Genomic DNA, 12,618 nt, shown 5'->3' with positions numbered 1-12,618 from the left:
ATTATTCTTGGAAAGCTATAGGAACAATCTGGTTTGGTCTAATTATATTCTGATCTAACTATATCATGGAAGTACAGTATTTAAATCAATGTATTCTGATAAAGATCTCCTATGTGTCTTTTGTACCAATCTTGGTTTTCATGGGTTTCAGTGTCTCAACTCAGAGGATGCCTATATTAAGAGATCCATCAGAATCTGAAAATGCAAATGTTTTATAGCATTTCCCTTTGCCAGATCACTTCTCACAAAGGAAATCATGTACGTGAAGAAGATTCGAGTTACTTTTAAAGACTCAAGAAGAGCTATTCCTCCTTAACAAGTGGAACATTAAATAAAGACCTGATGATCCTGTGGTCACCTCAATTTCCCTCATATTACCACAGTTGCTGGTCTTTTGGTCTTTTGGGTTACCCTCCTCAGGGGGCAATTGGAGTTAAATTAGATCCATTTCCCTATAATTCATTGCTATTTTCTTAACAGTTGAATGAGAGAAGAAAAACAGCTGCCATACTAAATCTTTTTCCAACTATTAAGATCTTTCTTATGTTAGAGTATTTTATATATATTTGGACCCAGATTTCTTCCTAGTTCCATTCTAATTTTAAAAAATAAATATGCAAAGATTCTGCAGTAATGAATATCATTAGCCCTCAACAATGTACATAACACAGTGCTAGAGAGTAGCAGGGGGTCATAACATCTATTCAGTATTCAACAAATATTTATTGAGGGCTTACTAAGTGTCTGCAGAAAAAGTGAAAGTCACAGTCTTTATTTATAAAAGAGATTGGTGAAAAGGGAGAAACTTGCATTTCTTGATAATTTACCATTAGATATACATGGTGCTGGATTTACACGTTATCCCATTTAACGAACTTACAATTTAGTTAAGAAAGAATGAGAAGGATGATGATGTTAATAGTTTTAATGACAGCATTTTTTAACACATACCATGTGCATGCTACAGTTACAAGTGCTTTGCATGCATTATCTATTTAAATCCTTAACAACCCTATGTTAATCTGTAAGAAGCCTGTGCCCATGACATAGGTATAACTTACCCTTGCTTTAAAAAAAAAACAACTGAAATTTAAAGAGGTGAGGAGTTCTCTCTAGGTTGCACAGCTAATAAAATAGGGAGTCCGGATTTTAAATCAGGTCTGACTAGCTCCAAGGTGTGTAGTCCTAACCATCCCCTATACTGGTTCCCTTACAAATCACTTAGAAATGCCAAGATCTGTCATATTCTGACCTGAACTCCCTAGAAAGGCATCTTTTATCCCGTTTAAGCTGAACTGTACTCTATTCCCTAATCACATCTGGGCCTTTTTTCACTCCTTATTGGTTATGGCTCTTTGAGTTCTTGTTTTTCTTGGTGGAGGGAGGGACTGAGCTTGACACTGAAGAATGAATAGGACTACAATAGCCAAACTATAGAAAGAGCCAAAATGTCCATCAACAGATGAATGGATAAAGATGTGGTATGTGTGTGTGTGTGTGTGTGTGTGTGTGTGTGCGTGTGTGTGTGTGTGTATACATATACACACACACACACACACACAATGGAATATCAGACAGCCATCAAAAAAAAAAAACGCTGAAATCTTGCCATTTGCAATGACATGGATGGAACTAGAGGGTGTTATGCTAAGCGAAATAAGTCAATCAGAGAAAGACATGTATCATATCATCTCACTGATTTGAGGAATTCTTAATCTCAGGAAACAAACCGAGGGTTGCTGGAGTGGTTGGGGGTGGGAGGGATGGGGTGGCTGGGTGATAGACATTGGGGATGGTATGGGCTATGGTGAGCGCTGTGAATTGTGTAAGACTGTTGAATCACAGACCTGTACCTCTGAAACAAATAATACATTATATGTTAAAAAAAAAAAAAAAGAAGAAGAAGAAGATAGTAGGAAGGGAAAAATGAAGGGGAGGGAATCGGAGGGGGAGACGAACCATGAGAGACTATGGACTCTGAGAAACAAACTGAGGGTTCTAGAGGGGAGGGGGAGGGGGGATGGATTAGCCTGGTGATGGGTACTAAGGAGGGCATGTATTGAATGGAGCACTGGGTGTTACACACAAACAATGAATCATGGAACACTACCTCAAAAATTAATTAAAAAATAATTTAATTTAATTAAAAAAAGAAATTGGAATTCTGAATGTTTTATTCCATACTATCAGAACCTTTTGAATATAAAAACCTGATATTTAAATACAAAAAATAAAAAGAATGGCTAGGACTTCAGTGGTGGGGGAAGGAGAAGTTAGTTCAAGTGAGGAGAATGGCAAACTCACAGTTCTAAAGAAGGAATGAAGATGGTGCGTGTAGCCTAAAAGTGAAGCCACTGGAGATAATTTCTAGGATTGTGAAGTTGTTCTAGTTTGTTCCAGTCCCCGCCTGTCTCTCCAACCCCAGTTCAAAGTACTTCTCTCTCCTTCCCCCTCCTTGCTGCAGCCACACCAGCCTCCTTTCAGTTCCTGATATACATCATGCATTGCCTTTCTAGTTCAGGACCTTTGTGTACCGTTCTATCTGCTCGTTGCCCTCCTCCACCCCACATTCCCTGATGTTTACAATAGCAATTAAGTAATGTATTGACTTACTGTGTACTGAAGGACCATCACTCATGTTGGAAGGTAAACTACGCAACTCCTGCATATTTAACTTCCTATCCACCAGCAGCTGTCTGGCTCATAGCACATACTCAGTAAGTATTTGTTGAATGAGGGGATTCTCTTACCAAGGATTTCTCTAAGAGTAGAGATTGTCCTTGATGTTTCACCAGAGTAATTGTGGAACTACCAAATAAAAAAGGAAAATTTTGAAGACATGGTAGCATTTAGCTTTACAGTTGTATCTGCCTTCAGTCTCAACCAAGGTGGATATCATATCCTTATCCATAGTGCAGGCCAGGCTCAGTCTGCAACTTCAACCAGTCCACCACATGGTTACTTAAATGCACTGTTCTAGACCCTATGCTATGCACATGAGGGGGTACTGTGGTAAGTAAGACATAGTCTTGCCCTCAAGATGTTCACAGTCCAGTAACCAGGCGATTAAAATGCACTGTGAGGTGCACTATGTCAGAGGCAGAACAGGACGTTATAAGAGCACAGAGCAAGGACCTAAACCCAGATTAGGGAACAGGCCAGGGAAGGCTGGTAGATATTACCCAAGTAAAAAGGCATAGGAAGTGTATTTCATGCAGGAACAGCATATGCCTTGTGAGGTACTGTCAGGAACTTGAATCTTTTTTTTTTTTTTACTTTCGATTGTGATAAGAACACTTAGCACAAGATCTACCTTGTTAACAAAATTTGAAGTGTATGTTATTGTTGATGATAGGTACAATGTTGTATAGTAAATCTCTAGAACTTGTTCATCTTATCTAACTGAAACTTTATGCCAATTAATTATAACTCTCTGTTTCCTCCTCTCCCTAGCCCTTGGTAACCACCACTGGGAAGTTTAGAGCAGGGAAATGATTTACATTTACATTTTTCAAGGATTTCTCTCTAACTCAGTGGTTCTAAGGCAGACATGGTTTTGTCTGCCAGGTGACATTTGACAAGGTCTACAGACATTTTCAATTGATGAAAATGGAAGGAAGGGCTAGTAGAACCTAATGAGTACAGGCCAGGGATGGTGCTAAAAACCCTATAATATAGAGGACAACAATTCTTCCACCACAAAATATTATCTGGTCCAAAATATTAATCATTCTAATGTTAAGAAACCCTACAAACTGCTCTGTGGAGACGAGCTGCTACAGACTTAAAGAGGGAAGACCAGGCAGGAGGTTATTGCATTAGCCTAGGCAGAAATGATGGCTTGGAGTAGGGTGATAGCTATGGAGCTGGTGAGAGGGTCCGACCCAAAATGCATTTTGGAGGTAGAAACAATGGGATTTCTGATGGATTGGAAATGGGGTGTGAGGGATAGAGTAGATAGAGTAGTTAATGTCTTAGCTCTCAGTAACTAAAAGAACGCTGATGCCATTTACTGAGATGGAGAATGTTTGTGAAAGAACAGACATGGAATGGAGACAAACAAGGGTTCAGTTTGGAACAGATTTATGAGTTTGGGGTAAGGGAGAAGGTCCAGTGTGGACTTCAACATTTTAGGAATCATGCGACATACAGTATATAAAACCCTGGGACTGGATGAGGTTACCTTGGCGGGTAAGTCCAGAAAGTGATAAGGAGAGATCCAAGCCCTGAACCCTTTAGCATTTAGAGGTCATGAAGAACCATCAGAAGGGACTGAGAAGGAGCAGTGAGGAGGGAGGAAAACCAGGAGGGTTGTGTCCTAGAAACCAAGTGAGAGGAGTATATCAAAGAAGATGGCATAAAGACCTAGTGTCAAAGGTTGCCATGCAATCAAGTAAGGAAACAATAGGAAATTGGCCACTGAGCTGTGCCAAGAACTAATGAAACTGGGAGCTAATGAAATCGCTGTATTTGGAAAACTGGAACAAGCCTATAATGTAAAAGTTTATTTGTATAATTCTTTCTGTAAAAAGTCTAACCTCAAATTTCCATGTCTTCCTATCAGACATGCATATGTATATACTGGTAAGTTATGCCCCTCTGCAATCATTTCCATAAGAGAAGAGAGGAAGTAATAAGCAAACTAAAACCTTTAATTAAAATTCATAGACTGAAGTTGGGCAGGGAACCTGGGCAGAGGCAAGAGATTTTTGCATATAGTTAAGATGTGATTAAACTTACTGTGTTAGTGATTCATAGCTCATGTTTATCAAGGAGACCAGCTCAGCCTCTAGCCTTATCTGCAATACCTGGGTGTTTGGGAGTGGATATACCCAGAAATCATTTTAATGACATCTTCCAGGATTCAAACCAGCCTTCATTCTTCTCTAGTGCTTTAACTTGGAGAGACAGTCTCATTCTAAATGTTATCCTTAATGATGCAATGTACAATTCCCTCGAGTGAGATCTGATCACGCCTTTGGGTTTCTCCTAATTTCCCAGTCCCTTCACACCTCTGAGTAAGGGACTCCCTAATCCTACATCAATCAAACTCCTCCTCCACCCTTCTTTAGTTAATTGCATAAAACATTCAAGTAGGCTAGAAAAAAGTCATACACAGTCTCTTGACCAGGTTTTGAACTAAGATCCTCCAGGGAACTTTTGGGATAAGTATTGGGAAACATGAGGGAATGATACTCTCTGTGGCCTCACCTCTGATTCTCTCAGTAAAATATATAGGAGACAAAATTAAGGTCAGGGATGTATTGGGTTGGGTTGGAAACCTCTGAAGTTTACAGTAGGGTCCATCTTCAAATGGAAGGATGGGTGGTGACATATAGCAAACATGCAACAAATGGTTTTAATCATAATAATCATTACCACTTTTTTTTAAGTATCTGCTAGCATTATCTCACTGAATCTTCATTAACAACCCATTGAGTAAGCAATTATAACTTCCATTTTTACAGATTATAAAAAGATGTTCAAGAAGATTACATAAATTGGCCAAACCCACACAATTAATAAGTCAGTCAGTCTGACTAAAAACCCACAGGGTCAATTACAGTTCTGTCCTGACAAAGCAACATAGTAGAAAGAACCCTCAGTTTGCACTCAGGGATTTATTTGCCTTCTAAACCTAGCTCCAGGGATTGGCTCCCTGCTCAGCGGGAAGCCTGCTTCTCTCTCTCCCTCTCCCATTCCCCCTGCTTGTGTTCCCTCTCTCGCTGTGCCTCTCTCTGTCAAAAAAAAATAAACAAAATCTTTAAAATAAATAAATAAATAAACAAACAAACCTAGCTCCAACATTAATTTTAAGGATGACTTTGGGAAAAGTCATTTAATCTCTCTGAACCTCAGCCTGATTTGCCTCACCTGTAAAATAATCAGGACAACCTTGATGATCCCCAGGGTATCTTCTGGCACTTGCGTCTCTGATTTAACTTGTGATGTTAGAACTTTAAGTTCTCTCATTTGTAAAGAGTATTTTGATTTTCAAAGTATAGTAATCTATTATTGGATTTAATCTTTACAACAACCAAGGCAGGCAAGCATTACTCCCTCTCTTGTGTTTTATAAACAGGTGGGGAAAAGACTTGAAATAAAGTAGGTACCCTATCTATAGTTAACAAAGCTGCTCCCCAGGCGACTGCTCTCATATTCCAGGTATCTCTCCTCCTTTACCTCTGGAACTTTTTATCCCCCATGGGACCTACCCCATTTCTCATTGCCAGTAAGGTTTTCATTACTAATTTAAATGTTAACTGCTAAGAAGCTAAAGGAAGGGTGTACACAAGGGCCCCCAGCCCCACCAGGGTGATAACAGAGGCTCAGGGACTTGAGTAGGGTAGACCCAGCTCCCCGGAAACATGCCTAAGGAACAGGGACTCAGGCTGAGAGCCCATCCCGACAGGATGCAGAAAGAGGAACCAGTGGATTTTCCTGCAGGCTGGGAAGTGCAAGGTTGTGGATATCATTATCCATGGCTATATAGCAGCTGGTTCTATGCCAGCAATTATGGGAAAGATTCTACTAGAATATTTGCTTCTTCCTAGGGCTCCCCGTCTTGGGAAAGGTCACCATTTTCTTCTGAGATGCCTTTTTTTTTACTTTTGAGTTTTTTATTTTAATTCCAGTTAGTTAACATACAGTGTAATATTAGTTTCAGGTATACAATATAGTAATTTAACACTTCCATACATCACCCTGTGCCCATCACAAAAAGTGCACTCCTTAATCTCCATCACCCCCCACTCTGGCAACCATCACGTTGTTCTCTATAATTAAGAATCTGTTTCTTGCTTTCTCTCTCTCTCTCTTTCTCATTGTTTTTTTCCCCCTTTGTTTGTTTGTTTTGTTCTTAAATTCCTTCTGAGATGCCTTAACCAGAAACCTAGGAAACAAGGGAAGGGAGAGAAGATAGCCTAGGGATTAAAAGGTGAACTCTGGACTCAGGCTACCTGTGTGTTGATGGGAAGAAACCTAACCTTGCCAAGCTTCAGTTTCCCCATTCTTAAAATGGAGCTAAATACTACTTCCTTCATAGTGTGTGATGAGGAATAAATATAAACATCTTGTAAAATGCCTGGCAAAAACAGTCAATCAAAAAATGGAGCCCTCAAAAATCAGTGAGCCCTCTCCTTCACCCTCTATATTCAATCAGTCTTCCCATAGAGATTCCACCTTCCAAGTCTACATGTCTCCTCACTTTCCACGCTTGCTACTATGTCCAGATACTCATCACCTCTGATCTGGGCACCAGCACTGCCAGTTCATCTCCACACCCCATTCTTGTTGCCACCTCACCCTAACCCATCCTCCACTCTGCAAGGTAAAGTGATTTCTCAGGACATATGGATTGCTCGTGTCGCCCCCTGCTTTCTTGCACCTCGCTGTCTTTTTCTGTCACAAAGTCCTTCTGGTACTCCAGGACCTGCATGGCCTCCTCTTTGGCCTCATTTCCTGCTACCCTGCACTCTCCCAACCAAAGGTCCTGCTGCATCCCTCTACTGTTCTCTGTGGGGGGAACCACTTATCTCTTTCATTTCCACATCTTTGGTGTTAAGTTAGTTACTGCCTTTTACAACCTTCCCTACAATACAACTTTTCCTGGTGAACTCATTCTTTAGGTCTCAGCTCAATACGGCCTTCCTCTGGTAAGCCTGGGAAGTGTCATCCGCACAAGGCCCAGCCCACAGAAGGTACTTAACATCTGTCAAATAAGTGGCAAAGAGTTGACTGAACCAAAGTCAATTCAATCTTGACTCCTTAAATCCCTGCAGCCTGAGAGCAAGCTAGGCTCTCAGTCTGCACCAGGTTTCAGCTTCTAGGTGATGTCAGGACCCAGAGCTGTGAGATGTAAAATAATGTAGGCCCTTCCCTGACATTCCCCCTGGGTCAAGGGCACACATGTAGTAAATGACACGCGATCCACTCAGCCCCCTGAGGCCAGACAGGTACCTAAGACACATGTTCTCCCCTCTTACTCTTCCCAGCTTCATCTTCCTTCCCACAGGCTTCCCTGTCTCACCTAAACCCAACCACCGAGACACATGACATCTCTTATGGGAAGAAGTTTTATCACATTTCTGGAAAATTCTTTTCTAATTTCCCATAGCTTTAAAACCTTGAGTTTTCATGACTGCTAATTAGAGCTGTCAATTTAGTATAAGTCACTGGAAGAAGTAGAATCCCTTGGAAAGAAAAAAGAGACTAAAAAATTACTTCAGCAATTTTCAGAGTGATTTATGAGGTGTATTTTTGATGATCTTATTAATCTCTTTTTCAAATATATGCTGATAGAGAACTAATGTTCTCTATAATAAACCGGCAAAACATATGCAAATCCCTATTAATACACTAGTCCTGGGAACATAACGGGGGGGCGGGGGTGCGATATAAGCAGAGAACAAATGTTTGGCGTCTGAAGTGAATTTTGTTTTCAATTTTGTGTTCAATCCAAGGAGCATTTGTTGAGTGCCTAGTACATTAGGGGTTGTGCAGGAATCAGAGTTGAAGGTCCTAGCCCTGCCCTCCAGTTGCTTGTGATCTAGATGTGCAGGGGTGGAGCAGGACAACTCTAGAAACAGGTAGCACATGAGGCCGAGAGAGAGAAAGGGTGCAGACATGGAAGACTGGAAGGAGAACTGCACACAGTTTTGGACAGTAAGCCAGAGGGCAGGCACTGAGGCAAGCTTGTCTGCTGCACCCCCAGCACAGTGTCAGGTGTGTACAAGCATTTGGTAGAGTTGCAGCAGGGATGAAAGGACAGTCGGGTCCTAGTTCCAATCCTGCCACTTAGAAAACATCTGACCAATCACTATCTTTTCTGAGCCTCAAGCTTTTCATCTGCAAAACAGTGACTGTGAAGTGAAAACCTCTTCTTAGGGGGTTGTAGTAGATGAGAACTTGTGGTCACCGTGAATGCTGTCCACCAGATATACCAAGCTCCCTCCCTCATATGCACAGGGTAGGACTGCTCATCTCTTTCCATACTGGCCAATGAAATAAGAACAGAAGGGTCACGTGTCTAGTGAGAAGAAGCTTTAAGAGCCAGTATACAACTGGATGCTCCAGATGACTGCTGCTTTGTTAGTCTTGGCCTCAGAGGGAGGGTGAGGGAAAAAGAGCCCCCAACCAACCCACCATGTACATCTGGGATGAACAAGAAATATGCCTGGAATATAAAAAGTGTTGGCAAGAATATGGGGAAATTGGAACCCTTGTATACTGTTAGTGAGAATTCAAAATGGTACAGCCACTATGGAAAATGGCATGGAAGTTGTTCAAAAAATTAAAAATAGAACTACCATATCATTTAGCAACCCTACTTTAGGGTATTTATCTAAGAGAATTGAAATCAGGATCTGGAAGAGATATTAGCACTCTCATATTCTTCACATCACTCTTCACCATAGCCAAGATGTGGATAAACCTAAATGTCCATCAGTGATGAATAAATTTAAAAAATGTGGTATATACATCCAATAGAATACTGTTCATCTTTAAAAAGGGTGGAAGACATTCTGCAGTATGTGACAACATGGATGAACCTTGAGAATATTATGCATTAGTGAAAAAAGCTAGTCTCCGAAAGACAAATGTTGCATGATTCCATTTATATGAGGTGTTCTCAATAGTCAAATACACAGAAACACAGATGGTGTTTCTGCCAGAGGCTGGGGGAAGGGGAAAATCTGGACTTGTTAATCAATGGGCATAACGTTTCAGTGAAACAAGATGAATAAGTTCTAGAGATCAGCTGTACAACATTGTTAGTTAACAATAGCTAATAGTTAACGATATTGTATTGTACACTTAAAAATTTAAGAGAGTAGATCTAATGTTGCGTCTTCTTTTCATAATAAATTAAATTTTTAAAAAAGAAGGAAATATACCTGGATTGTTTTTAGCAAGGTTTTGGGGATTGTTTGTTATCATAACATAACATAGCATAGCATATAGAATTTAATACAGAGAGAAAGCCCCTCATACAACCTAGAGCTTAAATAATATAGGGACAAAAAGGGATTGCACCTGGCTGAAAGAGTTGGGAAAATCTTTTTGGAGATAATGTCATCTGAGATGGATTTTGAAATTGGGAAGGATATCTAAGGATACAGAGAGAGAGAAAGAGAGACACAAGAAGATAAAAGGTATGGCAAGAATGAAAGCACTCAGTATGGACAGGAAAAGTGAGTGTAGCCAGAGCAGTTAATAATTAATAAAAAGAGTAGTGAGAAAAAATAGCATGGATTAGGTACTTACTATATACTAGTCTCCATCCTGCATGATTTACATGTATTTATTCTTCATCCTTGTATCAGTTTTCAATTACTGCCATAACAAAATGTCACAGCCAAAAACAACACAAATTTATTATCTTACAGCTCTGTAAGTCAGAACTCCAGGATGAGTTTCCCTGGGCTAAAATAAAGGTTTTGACAGGGCCATGTTCCTTTTTGGGGCCTCTAGGGCAAAATTCATTTCCTTGCTCATTCAGGCTGTTGGCAAATTTGAATTCCTGTGGTTAATGGACTCAGGTTCCTGTTTCTGAGGAAACAAGGGGTTCAGCTGAGGGCTTCCTCATTCCTTGGCTCATGACCCTCTTTCTTTACCTTCAAATCCAGAAATAGAGGACAAGCCCCTCTGACACTTTGAATCTCTCCTGGCTCTTTTTCTATCTCATATCTTTGAACAACTCTTTTCTACTTTTAAGGACCAATATGATTACATTGAGTCCACCTAGATAATCACTCTGCTTTAAGGTCTCTGGCTTTAATTCTATCTGAAAAAAATATCTCTTGCCATTCAATGTAACATAGTCACAGGTTCTAGAAATTGGGTCTTGTCTTTGGGGGGCCAGTTTTCTGCCTATCACATCCCATTTCATAGGTAAGGAAATAGGCTTAGTGTGGTTAGGTAACTTATCCAAGGTCACCACCTAGTTCTTGGCATATGGCTTTTGATTCCAGCTTTATCACCAACTTAACCCAGAGAACATAAAGGAGAAAAGTAGAGCATGAGGCTAGAACAGAACAATAGGTTAAGGATTTATCATAGTCACCCTCACATGGCAGCCACAAGAGATGGTTTAAAAGAACCAGTCACACTTTAGTTTTCTATTGCTGTCTAACAAATTATCACAAACTTCATAGTTTAAAACAATACTTATGTATTATCTCCCAGTTCTTTAGGTCAGAAGTCTGATACGTCATGACTTGCTCTCTGCTCCAGTTCTCACAAGACTGAAATGAAGGTGTTAATCAGCTGAGTTCTCATCTGGAGCTCAGGGTCCTCCTCCAAATCCATATGTGTTATTGTCAGGATTCAGTTCTTTGCAGTTGTAGGACCAAAATCCCCATTTACCTGCTGGCTGTCAGCAGGGATATTCCTCAGCTTCCAGAGGTCACTTTCAGATCCTTGCTCCTCGGCCCCCTCCCTCACATCACTTCCCTTCCACCTCAAATCTCTTTGACTTCTTCTTCTGTCACCAACTGGAGGAAACTCTTCTTCTATATGGCTTCATGAGAATAGATTAGGGCCACCCAGATAATGAACCTGTCTTAAGTTCAAATGATTAGTAAACTTAATTACATTTGCAAACGATGGAATATGACAGAATCATAGGAATAATGTGGGAGAGAGGGGGAAATAGAGGTCATGGAGCCATCTTAGAATTCTGCCTACTACACATCCCATGAATAATGGGACAAATAATACCATGTTATTGAACATATGAGGAGAACAGAGGCAAGGATGGATGCTAGGGGCCAGATTCCGATGATGAGCAGAATGCCACATCTTTTTGAGAACTGAGGTAGAAGATCACTTCCTATCTCCTGAGAGTGAGGATGAAGTTGGAGATCTCTTAGCACCTCTTCCAATTTATGCATGGCCCAGAGCAAGCCCATAGCCAAAGCATCTCCATTTATGTCCCAGTTAGAGGGAGGATATTCTTGGTGAGAATTCCTGAGGGAAAGGGGGAGAAACCCAAAGTTAGTATTCCATACCTATAATAATTCAGGCAACCTTATGACAGAGCTTCACCAAGAGTGGGAGCCTGTCTAAATTTGTGAGGACATCAGCCTTTTACAATATTTTTAAAGAAACACAGTTTGATTATTTTAACTTCATACAATACTTTGTTTTATGACGACCACTTTTCAGAGCAAAGATTCTGAGGGAACATTTTAGGACTGTGTAAGAATTATGGAGTTTTTGAAATCAGTCTGTTAATTCATACAATGAATGATTCCTTGTGTAATCATATTTTTGCTATTAATTAGTTCAAGAAATAATTTTCTGTATAGATAGCTCAGAAGAAAACATTACAAATTGCCTACTTACGGAGTTCCATGTTCACTCAACAAATATTGAGACTGCATCAGGTTCTAGGGAATTAGGAGGAAATCTAAAATCTCTCAAATGATTTAATGATTTAGTGTAGTGGTAACAGTGAAAAAGAGCAGAACAAGGAGAGGTACTGAGGGGAAATAGTAGAAGAGTTCAGAAAAATTAGAAGTGAGGGTAAGAAGCAGCAGGCAGGCTTCTCAGAGGAGGTGGCACTTGGAGCTGGACTTTTAATCGTTAAACCCAGAGCCCATGCCCTGGCTTCAG

At 40.3% G+C, this 12,618-nt stretch overlaps 1 protein-coding gene and 1 long non-coding RNA gene across 6 annotated transcripts in view; one reads left to right on the top strand and one right to left on the bottom strand.

Moving 5' to 3' along the window:
- GRIA1 (glutamate ionotropic receptor AMPA type subunit 1) overlaps window positions 1-12,618 on the top strand; it is a 299,507-nt gene that overhangs the window by 228,184 nt on the left and 58,705 nt on the right. The window lies entirely within an intron of this gene.
- LOC141372180 (uncharacterized) overlaps window positions 9,339-12,618 on the bottom strand; it is a 71,219-nt gene continuing 67,939 nt past the window's right edge. Inside the window, exon 3 of the long non-coding RNA XR_012377483.1 lies at window positions 9,339-11,970. This is a non-coding gene — a long non-coding RNA (uncharacterized lncRNA). The remainder of the gene's footprint in view (window positions 11,971-12,618) is intronic.

The sequence above is a fragment of the Callorhinus ursinus genome, unplaced genomic scaffold (genome assembly GCF_003265705.2).
Source record: "Callorhinus ursinus isolate GAN/ISIS: 27379988/994484 unplaced genomic scaffold, GSC_fseal_2.0 scaffold3, whole genome shotgun sequence".
Classification (NCBI taxonomy): Eukaryota; Metazoa; Chordata; class Mammalia; order Carnivora; family Otariidae; genus Callorhinus; species Callorhinus ursinus.
This window is presented reverse-complemented; position numbering and strand designations above follow the sequence as displayed.